General features: G+C 34.6%; 1 protein-coding gene across 2 annotated transcripts in view; it reads left to right on the top strand.

The window, feature by feature from the left end:
• KCNQ5 (potassium channel, voltage gated KQT-like subfamily Q, member 5) overlaps nucleotides 1–25,175 on the top strand; it is a 561,810-nt gene that overhangs the window by 128,717 nt on the left and 407,918 nt on the right. The gene's annotated exons all lie outside the window — the stretch shown is intronic.

Below are 25,175 nucleotides of genomic sequence, written 5' to 3' on the forward strand. Positions count from 1 at the left end.
TGCTGTTAAATGTTACTGTGAACTACTTCCTCCAGCTGCTCACAAGTAGCCAAAAGGAAGAATTTGAACTTCATCACATTTTCTCTCTCCTGCCATGCTCTGCCTTCCACTCCACAGAAAAGGGACAGGGAAATAGCCCAATCATAGGTAGGTGGATGGAAAAATACAAGGCACAAATAGCCCACATAGAGAATAATCATACCTTAAACAGTCACTGACAACATTAAAAAAATATATTTTTATTTCCATTTATGTAATCAACTTAGGGTTGTTTTGACCTACCACTGAGGCATTTGGTTTTCTTTTCATAGGATCTTTTTCATTTATTTCTTCAGGAGCATTATCTAATTAAAAACAAACATTTAAATTAACATGGCCTGTCAAGGAAGTATAAACCAGTCATGAGTTAAACTATAATTACAATGACAACAATGTCAAAAAGAAAAAGCAAAAACCTTTTTAAAAACCTGTAATTACTTCATTGTTTATAATTTTTAATTGGAATGCAAGTAACAGAGAATTCAAATTTCATAAAACTGTGGTCTGTATATCTTGTTATCAAAATACTATCCAAATAGCACATGGCAAAATGTAATTTTTTTATATGAATGGGGGAACTTATGAGACAATGAAGCAAAGAATCTGGCCACAATGTGAGTCTTTGGCAAAGCTTGGAAGGGAACTCCCAAGTGCATTTCCTAAAAGAGTACTTTGTGTGTTCAAATGTACTTATTCTATCCAGAGTGAAAGAATGCCTAGGAATGAATATTCTGCACAATCTGATAGGATTAAGTGTTCATTATTTGGGAGTAATATTTACTAGCAACCAATTTCAGTGTCATTTTGAGATTTGGTTTTCAGAGAGGAAAATACCCTGTTTTAATAGGTTTGGAAATGCAGGACTACTTAAAGTTTACTCGGATAAGATAACCCTTAATAAACTATCAGTGTACTTTGGGGTTTATTAATTTTATAAACAATAAAACTAGATGTTGTTAGGTTTTGGTTACAGACTGAGCTGTAGAAAATTAATGATCTTTTAAAAAGATAGTTGATTTTTCACATGGCCGCAGTATGATACTTTTTAAGTTCACTTGATTAAAAAGGTAACAATACGAACATTTCAAAATTTAAGTTATTCTATATGATCAAATATGGTTCTATTTGATACATTAAAATATCTTAATTTGAAGTTAAAAATGCTTTGAATTAAATAGATGTATAATAAAAATGTTGAATTTATGTGTCATGCATACTGATCTTTGTACCTTATAAGCAAACTACAGTGGTACTAACAGGGTGTAATTTGTTCAAAATAAATTTTTATATCAGATGATAGTAGCCTTAAAAAGGATTTTTATTGCTCAAGCCTTCCACTTCCATTCCTTTGACTTACTTAGTGAGTTTCATCAATTTAAGTCATTCAAAAAGATACATCTTCTGTGTATGCCAGTTGACCAAATCTATTATTTTGGATGTTTGCTCAGACAGAGCTGGTACTGGGATGGAAAAAAAAATGGCTAAGATATGGTTCCTACCATTAAGAAGCCTATGATTTGGCTGAAGAGAAAAATCTATCCAAAACTAGGTTTAATGCAAGAAGGGTTATCCAGAGTGCTAGTAAGGAGGGAGAAACATAGGAGAGTAAGAAGTAGCATTTGAATTGGGTTTTAGGGGATAGGCAATGTCTTTTGATTGAAATATTGAAAGGCAATTTCAGGAAAAGGGTGCAGTATGAGCCAAGGCATGGACTCAAGAAAGTACAGGATGAATTTAGGTAATGAATCATCTTTGTGATTTGGACTCAAAATGGAAAAAAAAAGTATTAGAAAATAAAAGATGACAACATAAGTCGAAGTCAGATTTGAGAAAGCTTAAACGATGTGCTATGGCATTGAGATGAGTCTTTAGATCATGAGGGACCAAGAAAAAAATGTATTTTTTTTTGTCATTAGGTAAAATTCATGTTGATTATTAAAAAGGAGAAATGTAAAGTAAATATGCATATTTAGAATACAAAAATAATCAAATACTTTGAACCACTTGAAACTGCCATTTTCAAAAGTCAACAGCAGTCAAATATCATCACTTTAATATAGCTCACCTTAATAATTGATTCTGGAATTAGAAATATGCATTTCACCATGACTTGTTTTATGAAAATAAATTCTTAAAAAGCAGCATAATTAGAATGAATATACCCATTACTCTTATTTAGTACAAAAAGCAATGGATCAATTCTACAATTTTTGACCACCTACTGTGTTCTGAGCATACTATAAGGCGCATTACCTACCATGAACAACCCATGCTCAAAAACGTGCTTACAAGCAAGTATCCTAATTACTCAATCAACTATAGAACGTAACTTAAACTTCCAAAAGTCAACTTCCTTCCCTAGGGATATCTACCAGTACTTTAAATCCTTTACAGTACATAGCACATTACGTCGTTCATCGAACACAGCACATTCACATTAAGTAAGTCCACACCTGCGCAACATTAACCTACCATGGTCTTCACCACCAAAGAATGATTTTTTAAAAAATAAGCTAACATACAAACCCAACAAAATATATTCATTCATTATTACTTGAATCATTTTAATGATAAATGATGGTCAGAAAATATTTATATCGATTTTCCCAAATCATCTGCAAATAAATGATTTTTAAAGATAGGAAAGAGATGCTCAGGATATTTACATACATTTATATAAATTTCACCAAGTAGCAAGTAAACGGTGGTGATGGGATTCAAATGTACATCTTTTGCTTTTTGTTTGTTTGGGGTTTGGATTTGGTTTTTGCTATATACCATACATTGCTTCACATTGGGGGTAAGCTATCTCCATATCATGACCAGCAATCCCCCAGTGAAAAGTCAAACATTTGAAGAGCACCTGTCTTGACGGAGATCCCAAATCAGGTGCTGGGTGTAAGGGCAGTCAGCATGAAAGACATTGTCCTTTTTCTTATGGAGTTTATATTTGAGTTGGGAGACAGATACAAAACATTACTTACAAACTAATTTCCCCCCTAAAGGCGTGCTATGTGCAAGGAGATCAAGTACAGATGAGTTGAGGTTGTGTAAGAGGAGGAAGTTAATCCCTAAAGCAGGAGAAATGACCTCAGATATTTAAGCTAATACCTGAAGGTAAGTAGAAGTTAATGAGTTAATGGAAATGAGAGAACTTTAGGTAAAGAAAATAGACTAGGTACAGATTTCTGCTTCCTTTAGGTATCAACTATATCTCAAGGTAAACAAGCTTGTAATAAAAAGCAGGGTCCTAAAGAATATAGTTTCACTCTGGCTCTGCCCCACCCATTGATATATGCAATCAATCATCTTCAATTATTTCTGTGACTCTCCAGGTTGTATTCATACATGTTCACAACCACAGTCCATTAAACAATTTGGATCCTCACATTCTCCTGAATTGCCTAAATTCTAAAGTGTGCCCAGTTTAGGCTGACAAACGAGAACAGCCAGTCCATGTAAAATAGGGGACTAGACTACGTTATTTTGAAACTGTATTTCTGTCCTAATAACCTATCATATTGTGTTTCTGATTTTCTACAAGTATTAATACTATAAAATTAAAGATTTGGTTTTATTAGAAACAGGGCATAGTGGATATGTACAGTGACAAAGGACAGGAATTGAACAATGAATTGATCGAGGTTCTTCTACATAGACTCTAAAAGAGTACTTCCAGGAGACAGGAAATATTGTATACCCATTGTCAATGTTTGAATATTATTAATGAATTAATAATTAAATTTTAATGCAAGATTTTACTTGCCAAGAAGGCCTGTGCAGTCATGTAACAAACACCTTGATGAAGCTATAGAATGCTTCCATAACCCCCAAAATTTCTCCATTTCTCTTCCCTTGGTACTAGTTTCTGACAGTCACTGATCTGATTTCTGGCTCTACAGTTTGGCCTTTTCCAGAATGTCACAAAACAGGAATCATACAGTATGTAGCTTTTTATGATTGGCTTTTTTCACCTGGCATAATGCTTTTAAGATGAATCCATTTTGTTATGTGTATGATTCTCTTATTTCTTATGTTTTTGAGTTGGATACCATTTTACAGGTATACCATAAAAGGATAGTTTGTTTATTCTTTCATTAATTGTTGGATATTTGGTTTGGTGATTATGAATAAAATTGCTAAAAACTGTCTCAGATAGGTCTTAGTGTGGGGACTTTACTTGGATAAATATATAAGAGAAGGAGTCCTTGATTGTACAGTAGATCTATATTTAACTTTGTAAGAAAATGCCAAATGTTTTCCAAAGTTGCTGTACCATTTTACATTCTCTTCAGTAATGTGTGAGTTTCAGTTCAACATCTAAACCAATACTTGGTAGTGATTGTTTATGAATTTTAGCCATTCTGTTTGGCATCTACTAGTATCTCGCAGTTTTAATCTAATTTGCATTTTTCTAACACTTAATGATGGTGAACATCTTTTCACATGATGTTTGCCGCTCATATCTCAAGTGATGTACCTTTTAAAATATTTTGACCAATTCTAAAAGAAAAATGGGTTGGTTTTCATTATTGAATTGTAAGAGCTCTTTATGAATTCAGGATGGAAGTTATTTTTGATGAGATAGGTATTTTACACATATTTTCTCTAAGTCTATGACTTGCCTTTTAATTTTGTTAGTATGTAGTACCTTTTAAACTTGTGTAGGTTCTTTGACATTTTCTACATAGACAATCATGTGGTCTGCAAATAAAACACAGTTTCATTTATTCCTTTCTAATATGTACAATTTTGATTTCTTTTTTGTACTATATTACATTGGCTAGAACCTTCATTATGATGTTAAATAGGAATAATGAGAGCATTCTTGCTGTATTCCTGGTCTTAGGTAAAAACACTCATTCTTTCACCATTAAGTGTGATGTTACTTATAGGTTAACTTTAGGTGCCCTTTTTTAGATTGAGGAATTTCCTTTCTATTCCAAGTTTGATGATGGTTTTTATCATTAATGGATGCTAAATTTTGTCAAATGCTATTTTTATATCTATTGAGATGTTGATTTTTATTTGTGTAATAGTTGTTGTTGTTAATGTGCTGAATATTGACCCAAACTTGCATTTCTGGGATAAGCTTACTTGGTCATGATGTGTTATCTTTTATCTATATCATTAGATTTGATTTACTAAAATTTTGTTGTTTGAGAGCATAATTTATATCAGTGCTTCTCAACTAGGGACAGTTTTGCTCCCCAAACAACATTGGGAAGTGTCTGGAGGCATATTTAGTTGCCACATTTGAGGGAAGCGAGAGGATTTTCTACTGGCATCTAGCAGATAGGGACCAAGGATGCTGCCAAATATCCTAAATTGCATAGGAAAACACCACACAACAAAGAATTATCTGGCCCCAGTGTTGATAGTGCAAGTTCAAGAAATGTTGCTGTATGGGATCTCAAAAATTTTAAATTTTTTCAGATTTATTATTTTATGACCCAGAATATGACTATCTTGGTGAATGTTCAATGTACACTTGAAAACAGTGTTTATCCTTTTAATATAGGGAAGAATATTGTATAAATGTCAATTAGGTCAAGTTGGTTGACAGTGTTGTTCAAATTTTTTATATCCTTACTGAATTTTATATCTACTTATTCTATAGATTACTGGAAGAAAAGTGTTGAAATTTCCAACTATAATTGTGAGTTTATTACTTTTTTGTAGTTCTGTCAGCTTTTTACTGTTTTTTTACATTTTATTTTATTCATGTCTATTAGTTTTTTGCTTCATGTATTATGAAGTTACGTTATTAAATACATTCAGGTTTTTATATAGTATTAAAGAATTGACTTCTTTATTATTATGTAATGTCTCTCTATTCTTAGTAATATTTCTTGTTCTGAAGTCTACTTTTTTTATAGTAATACAGTCACTCCCACTTTCTTTTTATTAGCGTTTGTGTGGTATATTTTTTCATCATTTAATTTTTAACCTATGCCTTTATATTTAAAGTGTGTTTATTTATAACACATATAACACATATAAAGTGCATTTATTTACAGAGTTGGGACTTTCTTTAATTTAATTTGACAGTTTCTGTCTATTGATATTTTAGAGCATTTGCATTTAATGTGATTATCAATATGGCAAACTTAGTTGTTTACTATTGATTTAATATGTTCTTTGTTCCTTTTCCTTTTTTTCCTCCCTGTGGATTACCTAAATATTTTTATGATTCCATTTTTGTCTACATTACTGACCTATAAGTTGTTCCTCTTTTCAAATATTTTTAGTAGTTGTTCTGACATTTACAGTAAATATCTTTAAGCTATCACAGTCTATCTTCAAGTAATTTATATCATTTCACTTGTAGTATAAGGACCTCACAGCACATATTCCATTTACTCCTTCCCATTCTTTGTGTTATTATCATACATTTTACTTCTACTTATAAGCTTCACAATACATTGTTACTATGCTTGATTTGGATAGTCAGTTATCTTTAAAAGTGATTAATAATTCAAAAAACATGTTTTATATGTACCTTTATTTCTAGCATTTTCAGTGCTATTTATTTCTTTACATAGCCTACAAGTTCCATCTGGTACCATATGCATTCTGTCTTAAGAACTTCCTTTAACTTTTCTTATAGCATAGGTCGGCTGGCTTCATGCCTGTCCTCCAGCAGCAGGCAGTTACCTCCCGCATGCCTCTGCCACAGCAGGGACCTCTCTCTCATTTCCTGCTCCCAGTCTTTCTCATAAGCACCTGACGGAGGCCTGTACAAAAGTTTATAAATAAGTGTGGGCTCCCCTCTGTGTGGAGTTCCTAGGTATTTCAAACTAATAATAGTTCATACTTGTCTTTTAGAAATCTGTGAAAATTTTAGCTAATTTTTTTCTACTCACGTTTGTAGGGAGGCCCCCTATTTTTCCCATGCTTTGCCAAAGATGAAATACTTTGTATGTCCCTCTTGAGGGGCATATCACTCTTTGGCCTTCCGTTTACTTGGTTGCCTTGCACCTCAACTCTCTAATGGGCTCAAGGAAAGTAGTAATTTTGTACATCTTCTGGCTTTTGTTCATTGTTAGCAGGAGCAACCTTCTCTTGTGTCTCTCTACAACATCTATCAAAGTGGAACTCCTCTTTTCAGCATCTTAAACAAATTTTGGATTTGAAGTGGCTCAAAGCATTTGGGAACTCTATTTTACATATATTTTAAAATGAAATTTCTATAAAGATGTGGTATCTTCTATGATCTTAATTGTTAATTACTTAGAAGGATATGTGTCATCTATCAGTAACTTGTAGGGTTTTTGTTTTTAGAGATTATTTGTCATAACCCCAAAGGGTCTACTTCTACATAAGTATTGAAATCATTTTTCAAAAAGCAGCAATAGCAAAAGCTGCTATAAATTTCATGGCTAAAAGTTGGGAGGTATTTGGGAGTGATGGTATCTGGTGATATTAACCTTGTGATCAGCCTAAATTCCTACTTATTACATTTTTACTTGTTTTTATTCCTATAAATATTATATATAAGATTAATAGTCAACTTATGGGACATTTGTCACTGGAACATATTTGTCATTCCCTGTTTATATATCTACAAATGAAATAAACATACTTGATCAAAGTAAATGCATTAAAAATAATCATTATCTTTAATTCCTTTGAATCTGGACTGCATACAAAAGATATATTTTTAGGATTCTCTACAAATTCTTAAGTATAATTAAATCAGAATTAAGGTGATCATCTACACACTGAAAGCTGCCTTCCAAATGAATGAAATGTAATGTAACATTTCAAATATAAAAGGAAATGTTGATGCCCATGAAATAATTTCACCTTCACTCATCTAGGATCAAATATTGTAAAGAAATTTAACATTATCTATGGATTAATATAAAGAGAAACGGGATGGGCTGTAATTGAGCATTCAAATTAAGTTTTTCATACAGTGTGCTCATATGTTAGACCTTTAAAAAATGTGAATCAGATCTAATCATAGCAGCAGTGAGTGATAATGCAGTTTGCCGGCTAAGGCAAGGCACCCTAGGAAAATGCTATTCATATAATATTGCCTAATCAGTGTATATCTACGGTATCTTGAAAGGAAAATGTAGATGCTCCTCCATTTATGGTGGGGTTATGTCCAGATAAACTCATTGTAAGTTGAAAATAATATTAATCAAAAATAAATTTAAAACACTTCACTTCCCAAACATCATAGCTTAGCCTAGCCTACCTTAAAAGTGCTCAGACACTTAACATTAGCCTACAGTTGGGCAAAATTATCTAACACAAAGCCTATTTTACAATGAAATGTTAAATATCTCATGGAATGTATTGAATGCTGTGCTGAAAGTAAAAGCAGAATGGCCGTATGGGTACTTGAGGTATGGTTTCTACTGTGTGCTTATTATTTTCATGGTGTCATAAAGTCAAAAAATCATAGCCTAACCCTGGTTAAGTCAGGGACCATCTGTATGTCCTTCATATACAAGATTTCATTATTTTACTTTTCAGAACTTCTCACTGTGATGAAAGTAATGTAGTTAGGAAAATAATACTGGATTTAAATTCATTTCTAAGAACAGAAGAAAATTAAAGATATTAATTATGAAGTCACAAAACTTATCAATGAGCTCTTTTTGGAATTTGAGTTTAGTATTTGAATCAGAGTGATGTGAGAGATATTTATTTGCCAAGCATCGAGCAGATACTTCAGTAGCTGCAGTAGCATAGTATCTGCTCCCAAGTGGTTTCCAGTCTGGTAAAGGGATATACAGAGTCTCAGTCTAAGTGCTGCAGGAGGCATGGATAGGATTCAGAATGCCCAGAGGTCCCCCAGGCAGCCAGGGAAGGGGAACACTGAAGATGGAGATCACTGGAGGAGGATGACATTGCAAGCAGAAGATAAGAAAGAATCCCTTCTTCTCATCCACATGACACATATCATAAGATTATATGGCCTCAAAATCATAGCTCTTCTTATTTTCCTTAAGAACATGGAGTTTCACATGCAATTAACTTAAATCTTCCCAGCCCTCCATTCTCCCTTCACTAATTACCTTTCTATTTTGCTGTTCATCTAAGGTGCTTTGACACTATGCTGTGTTAGAACTATTATTTCTATTCTGTTTATTTTCATACTTTTAAGAAATTTTTATTAGACGATTTTAGTAATTCATGTGAAAAAGCATAAATTTACCAGTCTGTAGCAGCAGATAATCCAAGGGAGAGTTCATGCTAGAATTGGGGGACCAGGAGTAAATGTTCTCCTAATTAAGAGCTTAGGTCAAACTAGAATCCAAGAGAGTAGAGAGGTAAAGCCTGTGCTAAGAGCCAGAATATAGCAAGAAGCCTTTGATACTCTCAGCTGCCAACTAGGAAATGGGTGAGAACAGGCACACAAATGAGCAAAGGGATAGAAATGAGATTTACAGCAATTGTAATACATTTATTCAGTGCCTATAATCATCTTTGAATGTACTCCCTTATTTAGAGTGTGCATTCTGTGTTGAGTATTTGTTAACATTTTCATTAGTTTGCCATTGTAGAAACAAAAATAGTAAGTTATGTGTCTGTAAGAAGGAGACATGTCCTGCTAGGCCCTGTCCAGAGGTCTTACTAACTTGGCTGACTTAAAGATATGATTAAAGGAATAAAGCCATGTTAGGAAGAAGTGGCCATTAACATCACCCAGAATGGCCAGAAATTTCAGCAGAAGTATTTATGAGAGAGAGAGAGTCCATTGAAACTACACATTTAGTCAAGGGAAACAAGATCTTTGGCTTTTGAGAACTTACTACTGGACAAAAAACGTTAAAGCCAAAAGCTGGTCAAAGGTGCTATGCCATACTTCTTGTTTCAGATACAGCTGGCTGCCTATCACAGAACCACCACTGCACAGCATCCAGAGCTGGCATTAAATCCAAAAGCTTTGGAGATGAATGACTTCATTAAGATTCCTCTCTGGGAATGTGAAGAGATGGGATCTAAGCTCAAAGACTCTGATCCATAAATTTTTGGAGCTGTAAGTCTGAGGTCAAAAGACATGAATCTTAGGAAACAAATTTCCTTTTCTCCAGGGCTTCCTGTCTCTTTCCCTGTCCAGTTATAAGGAAAAAAAAGTATTACAGTAGAAGAAAAAATGGTCAGTGCAAGCTGATCTTGGCTAAGGTTAAAGGAGGGCCGTACAATAACAGTCTGCCTCTTTCCATTTTTTATTTAGCTTCCCAATAGAATAATGATCATGCTGTGGAATATTTTGGAATAATTATTTCTGGCAGAGGCATCACTCAGGTTTTACCTGTATGTAAATGGAGGACTGTTTCCTTGTGGGTAGATAACCATGCCTCCCAATTTACCTGGCACTGTCCCAGGTTGTGCCGCTTTCTTCTCAAAATACCATGATTTGGATGAAAATATAAATGGCCACCCTGTTAATGCGCCACTCTTTTAGAGATGGCTCCCTCCCAGAAGGAAAGCTACCTAACTAAATGTACCCTCAGATGGTATTAAATATTAATGAAAAGTAAACTTTAAATATTTTCTAGTCACATTAAAATAACTAAAGTAAAAGAAGTGCAAATATCAGTAAAGGGATAATGCTTCACATACACATGCGTGCACACACACACATTCACACACACACTCTGGCCTATTTTTCAAATGGAAGTGCCTGTGAGGCTTAAAAGTATGGTAAGAAGAAAAGGGAAGAAAATAGAAAAGATGTGCAAATGAGACAACCCTTACTAAAAGAGTGAAGGGACAAGCAGAAGTACAGCCAATCCTGAGCAGAATGTACTGAAACACTCAGCATTTCTTCCCAGGATGGCACGCTCCTCTGAAGAAATAATTTCATACAAAGGAGAAGGGTCCCCTTTCCAGATGACAGGCTTTCTCTTCAAAACGAGGGTATGCAACTACTGGACTTTGTCTATACTTGGTAACTTTTATAAATAAACCAAGTCTGATAATTCATGCTGTACCAAGAAAGGCTCTAGTTAGAAAAGTGGCATTAGCATTTTAGATTTTGGTCTAACAGACAGTGTAGCAACGTCTCCTGAGTAGAGTTTTAAGAGCAATTACAGCTAATAAAAAGACAGGCTTGTCAACACCTGAACAATGTGGAAAAGGAGAGCCAGTGGCTTGGCTTTTGATTTTGAACTGCACCCAAGTTAAAGCTAATACAATTGTTTTTTTCAGGAGTACGTGTGTGTTTGCGTGTATGTTTGTGTGTATGTGTGCACGTGTGCACTTGTTTGTGTGTAGTTTGTGGGTGGGGTGAGGGGGTTCATAAACATAGATACAGTTCAGCTTTGGAATAAAAGTGAAAGGCATTTTTAGTTGCTTTCAAATCCTCTAAAAATAGCCACAAGTCTCTGCCAAAGCTAATATAGACAGGATTCCCATGGAAACCCTCTGGGCTAGAAGGGGCGGGTGTTATTTTTTCACTGGTTATTGGTTAAAAGACTCCTACCCATTTTCTATAATGTAGGAGTATGTTTACTGTCAAAACTGATGAACCAAATCTTAAAGGCACCTGCTTATCTGTTCTATTTATCTAAAGGGGAGAAAGTACAGCAGTGTCTGTACTTAATAAAAAATTTTCACAAGGAATGCTTTAGTTAAGAAAAAAAAAGTACCACCTTCTTTCACATTCTGTGCTTATATTTTCTGTAGCTAGTTTTTTAATTCCTACTTTGAGTCCATGGTCACAGCCAGATTTCATGATACTTTTACCCATATATTTGTCTGTGATAACAGTCATCTTTTTTTACATTTTCTTATTTTGGGTGATGCTTTATTTGGATGTACATGTCAATTCCGAGGAACCAAGAATTAAAGGATGTATGATCAGCCTAGACTTTGACATCGTGAAGTTAACCCTTAGGAATTTTCATTTTCTTCACTTTCAGATGGAAGATTAAAATTTCGAAAAATATTAAGAGCTAAGAATAATCAATTTATTTCTTTTCTTTTGAATTATAACACCTTTGGGGAAAGTATTTTAACAAAATAATTAGCTGTTATCACTATCAGTTTACAAATACAGAGATAAGAAGAACTTAAATATTTTTAAAGATTACAAAAAGCAAGAATACAATAGAATTATAAAAGTATTTTCCATATGTTTCAGTAGATTCAGATTATGACTAGTTAAATGATTAATTGATAGTTATTTTAAAAACTTTGATAGCTTTATTCTTTCATTTTATTCTTTTTCTTTCTAATAATGCATTTTCTAAACTGTATTATAAGTAATAATTAACATATGTACATGGTTCTTAATAACCTACTAAACACTTCCATGTAAATCATATTTAATCATCATAAATATAAACATAAAGGTTTATAAAGTCACCATTTTTATAATTATTCCATAATTATGAAATAAATATTCTTTACATGTCATTTCATTTTATTTCCTCATGTGGTTAATGTCATTTAACCTATAGTTCTAGAAAATGTTTTTGCGGTAGCTACAATATGCATTGTTTTTGCTTAGTATTTGACATCTTTAAGTAAAGATTGAGGAGGAAATGTAATACCCTAAACTACTGTAGCTCACCAAACATATCATGGAGTTATATTTTAGGATATTCTTAGTCCCAAATAGCAGTAGTAGTGGCTAGAAACAAACCTTTGATAAGTAGAAGTCCCCCAGATTCCTAGATAGTATCTGGAAGCATCCAGGGCCTGGTGCTGAAAGGATCTGGTTTTCCTCTCCTGTCGTAGTGGCTAAGAGGCCTATATAGAAAAACTTGTGGGTCTCACAGACAGTGGTCTTATCACTAGAGCTGGGTTAGGGACATATCCAGAAGGCATTTTCCTTCTTCTCAGCCTCACCTGCAAGAGACATTCACAGTACCCAGAGGGAACTCCAGTAGACGTGCCAGGCAAATCTGAAATACGTACTGCCATTCCATATAGGAAAAATTCAAAACATCACGTCAAATGTCTGGGGGAAAGGAAAGGGTATCACAATCAGGAAATAACGTTTTTGTAGTTAACTTTACAGATTTTAAATTGTTGGTTTTAGTTTTGTTAGACTAAAGGGAGGTAAAAAGGGAGAAGGGAGGTCCCCATGTAAAAAGCGTAGGTTTTGAAATTACTCAGGCCTGGGTTTCAAACACAGCTTTGCCACCCAACTAGCCAATGACTTTAGAATACTTTAAAAAAATAAAAAATACTTTTAAGTTTAGATCTTACACACTTTTTGATGGAAGACAGCAGAGTTTATTATATGAGATGGATCATGTATCATTTTAACCAAGCATCAGCTTTCACAATGGTTAAACAATGCTTGACACTGAAGGATTTTGAAAACATCAGGACAAAAAGGTGGTGCAGTATGGCCAAAAATTTGATACTGTTGTAATCTGCCAGAAAGCTGATTTAGCTTGGGCAGTGTTTCCTAGGTACTAGAATAAATACAACCTATTGTCCAGAAGAGAAGAGGATGACACTGTGTTGTGATTAAATGAGTAAAATACTTACACATTGTTTGCTACTGTTTGAATAACTAACATTTACTGCTGTGTCTCATGAATTACTTAAGTATATTATATTCATCAATTTTAGTTAGATTTTCTCTTTATTTACAAATTTGGCCTATCATTGTCACTTAAATCTTATTTAAATATTTAGTCTCATCTTCCCAAGATACAATAGTAATTGGGCAGCACTGAGCCATTTTAGTAATGCTTGTAGTAAGCACACACATGCACACTGAAACCTATATGATTATATTGATAAACTGTTATCCAGAATCAGATCTGTTTTCACAAATAGAAATTTGTTGCATAAATGGTAGATTTTAGTTTACCTAGGGGTAAACTGTGAATCATGTAATGCATCACTTATTTATTACAAACAGAAAAATTCACTTTTATATAAAGATGTATCTTTATATTTATTTTTCTGAAAAAGTGCTAGCACTCTGGGCCCTGGGTATGTCACTTCCATAGCACACTGAACACTATTAACAAGCCTCACATTAATTATTTTTTAAACAGACATAATAGCCCCACAGGCAGGATGTGTTGGCCTTAAAGGGCTGAGTTATTATAAACACTATCTGTGTAGACATTTGAAAGAAACAGTGTGGGAGTTAAAATTACAGGTTCAAGAACCTATTTTTCGTCTTTCTCCCACACATATACTCATCTCCTATCATATTCTTTCCCAAAAGTTTGCAAATTTCCAGTGTTTCTCCATAAATCCTTCTTTTAAAAAAGTGTATAAAATGTCAATTACAAGTCATGCTCGGTGCCCTTTATTGTCAAGATTCTTAATATCTGAATGCTTAGAATGTAAATTCTTATAATTCTAATACCTTAGTATTTGAAAACATTATGTTATGAGTACAAAGGTGTTCATTTGAAGACTGAAGCTTCTATTGTAATTTCTGTCCTAAAGGAAGCCTCCAGCCAGTGCTTTCTCTGAATTCCATAATATTCTAGTTAAGGGTTTGGCAAGTAAGGAGAGGGAAAGCCTAAAGAGGAAGATACATGAAAGAACAAAGTTAATGCTTCATGTTTTCCAAGTAGTCCCTTGAGGGGTAAACATGAGCTGTTGTAGAAAGAAAGAGGACTTTTCCGGGAGAAAAAACCCTGGGTTGAATTCTGACTCCACCATTTTGTTGTCCTGTGTCCTTGAGAAAGTATGTAATCCCTTTTCACTTTTGTCTCAATTTCAATATAGAACACTAATTAAAACAACTTTTTCTGAGCAGATCCAGTGCTCTCTTTTGTAAAATGACTCCGTAACTCTAAGTTACTGTGCAAGTATAAAGTTCTATAATTGTTATTTTGATAATAGCTACCAAGAATGAAGAAAGAAAATCTAAGTAGGCAAGTCACTAGAAAGGCTGCATTTGCCAAGGTCATTCTTAGAACACTGGGAAATGTTCATATGTGACATCTAATGATGGAAAAAAAAAACCACTCTGCTAGTTTAATTGTGAAATTAGGCTCAATTCTAAATTGTACTCATTTGGAACAGCAAAAACAAAAATAAAAACCAACCAGCCAAAGAGCAAACTGTATGAGACTTTATCAACATATATTCCCTTAACCCAGTAGGTAGAAATTGGTGATAAGACAAAAGAATATAAACTATTTGGTGTGACAAATAAATATTAAGCATCTACTATGTGCTGACTGCTATGGGAAGTGCTAGGGATACTTTTTTGAACAAGGAAAGCACAATCTCTGATCCCTGTTTGTTTTTTTTTTCTATTTTTAATTTTTGTGGGTAAGTAATATGTGTATGTATTTATGGGGTACATGAGATGTTTGATACAAGCATGCAATATTAAATAAGCACATCATGAAGAATGGGACATCCATCCCCTCAAGTATTTATCCATTGAGTTGCAAACAATCCAGTTATACTCTTTAAAAAGTTATTTTAAAATGTACAGTTATTATTGACTATAGTCACCCTTTTATGCTATCAAATAGTAGGCTTATTCATTCTCTCTATTTTTTGTACCCATTAACCATTCCTACTTCCCCCCACCCCAGTGCCCTACTACCCTTGTAAGCATCTACTAACCATCCTTCTAGTCTCTATGTCCATGAGTTCAATTATTTTGATTTTTAGATCCCAAACAAGTGAGTGAGAACATGCAATGTTTGTCTTTCTGTGCCTGGCTTATATCACTTCACCTAAGGATCTCCAATTCTGTCCATGTTGTTGCAAATGACTGGATCTCATTCATTTTTATGGCTGAGTAATACTCTGTTGTGTACATGTACAACTTTTTATTCATTTATCTGTTGCTGGACACTTAGGTTGCTTTCACATCTTAGCTGTTGCAAACAGTGCTGCAACAACATAGGAATGCAGATATCTCCTCAATATGCTGATTTCATTTCTTTTGGGTATACACCCAGTGCTGGATCATATGGTAGCTCAATTTTTAGTTTTTTGAGAATCCTTCGAACTATTCTCCATTAGTGGTTCTACTAATTTACATTCCCACCAACAGTGTGCAAGGGTTCCCTTTTCTGCACATTCTTGCCAGCATGATCTGTTGAGTTTATATTCTGGTTGTGGGGGAACAGTGGGCAGGGTGGAAGAAGAAATACAATCAATAATCAATAAATAAGAATCTCAGATCAAGATAAGGGCTATGCAGAAAGCTAAAACAGAGCAATGAGTCAAAATGACCAATGTCTACTTTACACTGGGTGGTCAGGAAAGTCCATGGTGATATTTAAGCAGAAGTCTTAATGATCAAAAACAAGCCAACACTTTGAAGACTGAAATAAGAGAGTTCCGTGAAGAGGGACCAGATATTATCAATAAAGATCCTAAGACAGAAGTGATGTAGAGGTTCTTGAGGATCAATATGGCTGGAGCATACCAATAAGGCAGAAGTGTGACTCATGTACTGAGAAATAGGCAGGAGGCAGCTCATACCAACCTTCCTATATCACAGGTAAACCATTTAGATTGTATTATACGCATGATGAGTTACCACTATGGTGTTTTAGGCAGGAGAATGACTTGATCTGATTTCTATGTATACAAAACATAATGCTGTATGGAGATTAGACAGTATGTAGGAAACAAGAGTGGAAACTGGGAGACCTGCTAGGAGATTATTAGAGAAGAGACCTAGTGGCTTCAACTAGAATGGTAGTAACAAAGACATTAATTCATTCATCTATTTATGCTTTCAACAAATGTTCACTAATCTACTGTGTGCCAAGTCCTCTCTAGACATTAGGTGTGCACCAAGGGTCAAAAGCAAAGAAACTGCCCTCATGTGGCTTATATTCAGTAGAGGACATAGACAATCAAGGGGAATGAAGAGTGATGGGTCTACTTTTAGATAATATGGTCAGGGAATACTTCTGCTCATACCTAAATGAAGAGAGGGAGCAAGCATTGCAGTTGTCTGGGACAAAAGGAACTCAGACAGAGAGACAGCAAGAAGACCCTAGGATGGGAATGTGCTTGAGGAATTGGAATAACAGCACTATGACTGGAGCACAGTTGGGTAGGAGGCAAATGGCAAGAGGTGAGATCTGGAGGCCAGCTAAAAACTAGATCATGCAAGGCTGGCTAGACCATAACAAGGCCTTTGAATTTTGTTCTAAATTCACTGAAGGTCATCAAAAGGCTTTGAACAGGGAAGTGACTTGATCTGATCTACATTTAAAATAATCACTCTGGATGCTCTGGGAAAAAATAGATAATGGACGTGGGGGTACTAGAAAGGAAGCAGAAGAACCTATTTGGAGACTGTTGGACTAAACCAGGCAAAAGATGATGGCAGACTGGCCTAGGTTGGTAGCAGTGGAAGTAGTAAGAAGTGGTCATTTTCCAGATACAATGTGAAGGTATAGCCTGCAGGATTTTCTAACATTTTATATGTTGGGTGTGAGAGTAAGGAGCCAAAAAAATTCCAAGGCTTTTGTCCTTAACAATTGAGCAAACGGTGGCACCATTTGCTGGAGATGATAGGGGAAAAATATTGTATGAAGGGGGAGTAAGGGAAAGTTGGAGATCAAATGTTTGCATTTGGGCATGTTAAGTTAGAGATGCCTATTGTGGAGTCTGCTAGTAGAAAGTTGTATATATAAGGCTAGAGTTTAGAGTAGAAGATGAACTTAGAGATATGTATGTGTGTCATCACAGCATAAAGATAGTATTTAAGCTATGTAACTAAATGAAATCACCTAGAAAACGAAGGTAGGTAGAAAAGAGGAGATGAAGAGAATGAATTTTAAAATGTGCTTTGAAGATAGAGATAAGAGAACTTGCTGATGGGTCAGTGTAAGGAACAATCATAGATAAATTTGTTTTTAACAGCTGAGTGGATAGGTACAATTCACTGAGTTGGGAAAGACTGGAGAAGGAGCAACAATAAGTTTGTGGGAAAGGAATGAAGAGTTGTCTTTTGGTATGTTAAATTTCATATACCTGTTAGAAATGCAAATGAACTTGCTAATCCATAATAGACATTTAAAATCAAGAGTGAAATCAGTTAATGGTGTTAGGGTAACTGGATAGCCACATGAAAAAGAACGAAATTGGAACCTTACCTCACATTATATGTAAAAATTAAGTCAAAATGGATCAAGACCTAAATGTAAGAGCTGAAACTGTAAAACTCTTAGAAGAAAACACAGGGGTACATTATAATCTTAGTTTTGAAAAAGAATTATTAAATATGACACCAAAAGCCCAACAATAGAAGAATTTGATTTCATCAAAGTTAAAACACTTTTGTGCTTGAAAAGACACCATAAAGAAAGTGAAAAGAGAACCCACAGAATGGGAGAAAATATTTGCAAATTGCATATCTGATAAGAATATAATAACCAGAATATATTAAAAAGTCTTACAACTCAATAGTATAAAGACATTTCATTTTAACAAATGAGTAAAGGATCTAAGCAGACATTTCTCCAAAAAAGATATGCAGATGGGAAGTAATACTTCTGAAAAGATGTTTTATACTGTTAGCCATTAGTGAAATGCAAGACAAAAGCACAATGAGATACCACTTCACCCCAACTAGGATGGCTATAATTAAAAAGGCAGATGATGACATGTGGAGGGAAATATGGAAATACTGGAACCCTCATACATGCTGGTAGGAATGTAAAATGGTGCAGTAATTTTGGAAAACAGTCAAACAGTCTGGCAGCTTCTCAGAGGCTTAAATTTAATGTTACCATATGACCCAGCGATTCCACTCATTGGTATATATATCCAAGAGAAATGAAAACATATGTCCACACAAAAACTTGAGCATTAATGTTCATAGAAGCATTATTCATAATGGCCTAAAAGTGGAAATGCCCCCAAATGTCCATCAACTAATGAATGCATAAATAAAATGTGGTGTGAGAGGCGGCGATGTGTTGGAGATAGTTAAGAGGAATTGGGCAGTAACTACTAAAAGGTACAGGATTTCTTTTAGAGGGAACTGTCAGCTGAAACCTAAAAAGAGATTGAATACAAGGAGACCAGATGATTGACTTTTGAGTTTGGTGGCCTGAAAACAATTGGTGGAGAGCCTTCTTGGTGGAGTTGAGGAGGGAAGTCCAACTGGAATGGGTGGAGGAGAGAAAAGGTGACAAAGGGAAGATAACTTCTGATAGCTTCCTCAAGAAATTTTGCTTTGAAGGCAAACAGAAGATGGAACAGGAGATGGGTTAGAGTTGACTTTTGTTATTTGTTTTCTTTGTTTTGGAGCAGCTTTGCTTTTTGATGTGACTGTTATAGTACAGAAAGAGAAACTGATGGTACAAATGGGAGATAGAAGATAATTACTGAAGTCCACATGAAAAAGGGATGAACCTTAGATAGAGATGGGGCCCTTCATTCAACATAATTGGAGGAAAGGATTGAGTGGAAGATTGAGTGGGTACAAATAAGTGGCCCCAGTTACCATATCACAGTCTACTTTGTGAGAATTAATGGGCTTCTTTATAGTTACCTTATTTTTAAAACCATTGTGTGTGTGTGTGTGTGTGCGTGCGCGCGCATGCATTAATGTATTAAATTTATTTTAATTGTAGAACCCAGTTTCTGTTTCCATTTCATCATGTCCTGATCTGGGATCATCCAACATCGTGTACATTTATAAATATTTCACTGCCCACTTCACAATTGAAGCTATCTGTAAGGCTTTAGCCAACAATTCTTGCAATGGAGGAGAGGGAAACATTTCATCATGTGGAAAATAGTCACTCTGCAAATAGTGAGTCTCCCAATCTTTGGCCTAGCCTGGAAGACCCCAAATACTCTCCTTTCCTCAAATACTTTGTTTTTCCTATTTCCACATATGCAATGATCAGAAAAGGATAAGCCTCCAGAAGAGAACAGTTACATAATTTTGAAGTAAAACAGAAATATCGTGCCATGCCAATACATGAATAGAGAACAAATGCATATATATTGTTTTGTTCATCTTTTCAAAAGGAATTTTGAATTTTTGAAAGTAATGTGGGAATAAAATCAGTGATATAATGTTCAATGCTATATACATAATAAAAATACATACTTTTAAGGTAACAGCTATGTTTTGGATTGTTTGATAGAATAAAGAATCAAAATAAATCTAAGTATGATCAAATACAAAATCATAGATACATCATAAAATACGAGGGCTATCTGTATTTTTCAATCCTTAGAATCATCTGGTGGAATTTTTAAAATAAAATGTCAATGTCTAAGCTCCACTCCAGATCAATTAAATCAGCATCTCTGGAGGGGTACCTGAGCTTTTTTTAAAAAAAAAAAAGAATTTTTTTTAAAAGCTCTGTAGCTGATTCTATGTGCAGCCAGAGTTGAGAAGGTTTGGGCTGATTATTGACAATTTCCTGTAGAAATGCACAGAACTGCCTCATAAGCTTGAGTTCTGGACATTGCAGACTGCCTGGTACTGACATGTGGAAGGAAAAAAAAAACACACTAAAATGCAGTAATTTGAGTGGAGACCTTCTGAAACTTCTTATTTCATAGCTTTATCTGAAAACAAAGCTTTGTATCAAGGACAAGAAGTTAAAATGTTGGGCTTTTCTCTTGGTTTGTTTCAAGATGGGGAAACAATAAAAACTTCATCAGGCTTTGGAGATGCAAATAACTCAACAGCTGTTAATTTGGTTGAAGTGGGAAGTCAGCCAGACTAAGAACTATTTTTAGGCAGTGTGTTGACAGGTGTTTTACCTTGTCTCACACCCTCCTGGACAGGGCTTGCCTAGAGTAGATCGGAGATTTAAAACTTTCAATAAAAGAAACAGAAGCCTGTAAAAACAGAATCCACAGCGTGTAAGCCCTCTCTACACCATCTCAAGCAACAGGTTGAGAGCGCTTAAATAGGAGATACGGTTTTAAAATGGATTTTAATGGCTCATTTGACTGAAATTTATTTTAAGGAGAAATGAATTCTAGAACATGTTGGCAGTTATATCAGTGAAATTATTTTGTTGTCAATAATCCAAAAATGAAAGCAATGGGAAGAGAGGAAAGAGACAAAGGCCAAGTAGGTCTAACTCTTAAGATGATGGACATGGTACCTCAGTAAGCATTGGGAAACATCTCACATATTCTGCTTTTGTGTTAAAGATGATAAAGCATTGGTAGATGATTGTGAGATGTTTCAGTGATGGCTTGACAAGTAAATTTATTTCAGGGGTTTGACAAGAATGAAATATAATGGAACAAAATATTATAATCTTTGAAAGATACAAAATACAATGACAGTAAATATAATCTGTAGAACAATCAGTTTTGTTTTTAAAAACAGAGTCTGTAAGATGACCTGAATGATAGATTTATAAATCAAAAATATTTAGTATGAAATCAATAATTATTTCAAGGAGAAAGGAGACATTATTCGCATAAGTGTACTGATTTTATTTTCCATACTTTTAGAGTGCTGTATTGCATGTAGACTTTAAATATTTAATTTCCTAGTCTGTTATTGAGAATAATTTAGTATTTACATGCGAATATCATTTTAGTTTTATCATTTTCAGTTTAGCTGAAAAGCTGAAACTAAGTACTTAAGGATTCCATTGTGTATACAATCATAAATTAGTAATATTAGCGCCTAAAAGCTTTATCAAAGTAAATATACCACTACAGAAAAGATTCCTTAATTTATTTATTCATCCACAAACTTTTACTGCTCACTAGTGTGTCAAACTCTCTATCAGCTTTCCTATTTAGAGATAAATATGAAATTCTGTCAGCCCTCAAGTCACCCTCAATCTAGAAGGGGGAAGGGGGCGGGGAATTATAACCAAAGAATGCCAGGAAATTTGGTGCACTGAAAGAAGTTGTTGCACATACAGTGAAGGAGCAGATAGAGGAGTGGGCAGCCTTCTGGAGGATGAGTGGGGATGAAACTGTGAGAAACAGGTTTTCTGTGTGCATGCAGATTTAACTGTGGCCAGGCAGAGGGGAATGGGTGGGTGTGGGGCAGACAGTGACAACAGTGGGTCTCAAAAAGTGAGTAGGCATTTAAGGCTCAGACAAGATGGAAGGGTATCCATTTATTTCAATGTATGAAAATAACAATAAATATATTTTGACTTAAATTAAACTTAATTTTTTGAATAAAGGACTCAAAGAATGGGAGGATGTTCAACCTATTAGGCAATCAAAGTATTTTTAAGCAATTAAAAGCCAATAGTGTACAAGGATTGCCTTTTCTCCACACCAACACTTGCTATTTCTTGTCTTTTTGATAATAGCCATCCCAGCAGGTGTGAAGTTATAGTTCATTGTGGTTTTGATTTGCATTTTCCTGCTGATTAGTGATGTCGAGCACCTTTTCATATTTAGGTGCTCTTCCCACACAGACAATAAAGGGTAACTACGTGAGATGATGGATATGTTAAAACATTTGAATATAGTAACCATTCCACTATGTGTGTGTGTATGTGTGTGTGTGTGTATCAAAACATCATGTTCTATACCTTAAATATATGTAATAAAAATGACTTCTGATGGTAATGTAATTTGTAAGTAGGAACTTTTTTTCAGGCCTCATTAAAACAGGACTTCTGTGATTTTGATAACAGATTTATGTAGTAGCTCTTGTGAGTTGAAAACCTAGGGAGATAGACACAAGGAACTAGAGGATGGGATCTATGGTTGGGGTATTTATGTGTGGGGAACAAGGACCTCGTGAAGCCCTAGACTATTATATGCAAAAAGCATGCTTTTGTTTATTTCTCTGGGGAGATAGTCTATAGTTTTCAGCAAATTCTAACGTGATTCATAACCCTAAAAAAGTTGATTTTTTGCCTTAAGAACTTACTTTATATATTTTATGATACCGATTTTTCACTGAGTATCTTTATTATTTTGAATTTGTGGAAAATATTGCACTATGAAATTTAGCCCTAAATTAGCAAATTCTCTATCTTGACTTACATTTTCTCTAGTGCACTTACAATTTTAAGGATATTATATATCTTTTAAAATACTTACACAGAGAATACATCGATGCAAAAGATCACATACAAAATTTCAATGTAGACCTGAACTTATAATCAACCATTGCAACAGCCTCTAATAGCCTATTTTATGACAAAGTGCAATGAGGAAACTCTTAAAGGTAATTGTTGAAAAGAATGATAATGAACAAGTTTTAGAGAGTGGACAGCAGGTTATAATATTTATATATAACTCATTACAAATTGTCAAGTGGCTTTATACACTAAGAAGAGAAATTTATTTTTTATTCTGGTAAAATAAATAGCTTCAGAGAAGTAAAAATAAAAACAGGTATTTTGACAACATTAACACATGTTAACCTCGTGAAATGGCCATCCTTTTCCAGCCTCCATCTGGGGTTGTTCTAATGAGATATTGTAGGGAAAGTGCTATGCGTCTAACATGTTATTCGAAGCTAACTCAAAATCCACTAAATCCCACAAGACATATTGAAGGGTTGTGCAGCGTTCCTACTTGTTCAACCTGTCAATTGTTCCTTGTTGGATAAGAAAACACTACTTTTAAAACGTATCACTGAACTGCAATGTTCAGAGAAAATAACAGCACCACCCATTCTCACTTGCAAACATTGAGAAATGTTCAAGTACAGCTTTTTCCTAAGAACTCTGAAGCTACCAAAGAGCTTTTATTGAAATGTCTGCACACCTACCACACCTGAATCACAATAGTTCTTTATGGATCTCTAACAGGAAATTTAAATTTAAACTAAATTGCTAAGGACATCTTTTGTTTCCATGTCATGGATAATCTAGATTTTAGCTTATCAGTGTTGCCCTTTATATAACACCATATTGAATATATCAATAAACAGAAGGATCTAGAACTAGAAGTACCATTTGACCCAGGAATCCCATTACATACTCAAAGGATTATAAATCATTGTACTATGAAGACACATGCACACATATGTCTATTGCAGCACTATTTACAATAGCAAAGACATGGAAACAACCCAAATGTCCATCAGTGATAGACTGGATAAAGAAAATGTGGCACATATACACCATGGAACACTATGCAGCTATTAAAAAAGGATGAGTTCATTTCCTTTGCAGGGACATAGATGAAGCTGGAAACCATCATTGTCAGCAAACTAACACAGGAACAGAAAAATCAAACACCACATGTTCTCACTCATAAGTGGGAGTTGAACAATGAGAACACATGGATGCAGGGAGAGGAACATCACACACCAGGGCCTGTGAGGGGGTGGGAATCTAGGGGAGGGATAATATTAGGAGAAATACTTAATGTAGATGATGGGTTGATGGCTGCGGCAAACCACCATGGCATGCGTATACCTATGTAACAAACCTGCACATTCTGCACATGTATCCCAGAACTTAAAGTACAATAAAAAGTAAATAAATAAACAAAGGTAATATTATATAGATGCTATTCACTGGTCTAAATGTTTTTAAAAGTTAAATTTATATTTAGTTTGAAGCATTCTTTTCATACCTGAAAAAATTATTTTTTTAAATGGAAACCTTTTTTTTACTTCCCGAACAATTGAAATATTTGGCAAAATCAATGTCAAGCTTTCTAAAATGTGTGGAAACGTAAAGGACAGCTAATGTCTTCAGATGGATTTATATTACAAAATATAAGATCTATTATAGAACTGTAGCATTTAAGACAGTATAGTATTGGTAAGAGGTTAGATAGCAATAAATCAATGGAACAGAATAGGGAGCCCAGAAGCAGACCCATGCTTACTGGTCATCTTATTTATGACAAAGATGACACTGTGGTGCAGTGAGAAAAGGATTTTTCCCCCCAGTGAGAACTGCAAGGTCAATTGGATAGCCTTATGGGAAAAAAAAATGAATCTTGACTCTTTCATCACAACATACACGAAAATCAATTTAGATGAATTGCAAATCTAGGTGTAAAAGTTAAAAACAAAACCTTCTAAAACAGGGGTTGGCAAACTTTTCTTGAAGTGCCCAATACTAAACGTTTCAGGCTTTGCAGATCCTACAGTCTCTGTTGCAATTATTCAACTCTCTGCCATGGTAGCACAAAATAAGTCATAAACAATATACAAGCAGATGAGCCTGTCTGAGCTCCAGTAAAACTTTATTTATAAAAACAAGTGACAGGCTGGATTTGGATTACAAGCTATAGTTTTCCAATCCCTTTTCTAGAACATCTTTCTGAATCTC

Source organism: Colobus angolensis, unplaced genomic scaffold, assembly GCF_000951035.1.
Source record: "Colobus angolensis palliatus isolate OR3802 unplaced genomic scaffold, Cang.pa_1.0 Scaffold231, whole genome shotgun sequence".
Taxonomy (NCBI): domain Eukaryota; kingdom Metazoa; phylum Chordata; class Mammalia; order Primates; family Cercopithecidae; genus Colobus; species Colobus angolensis.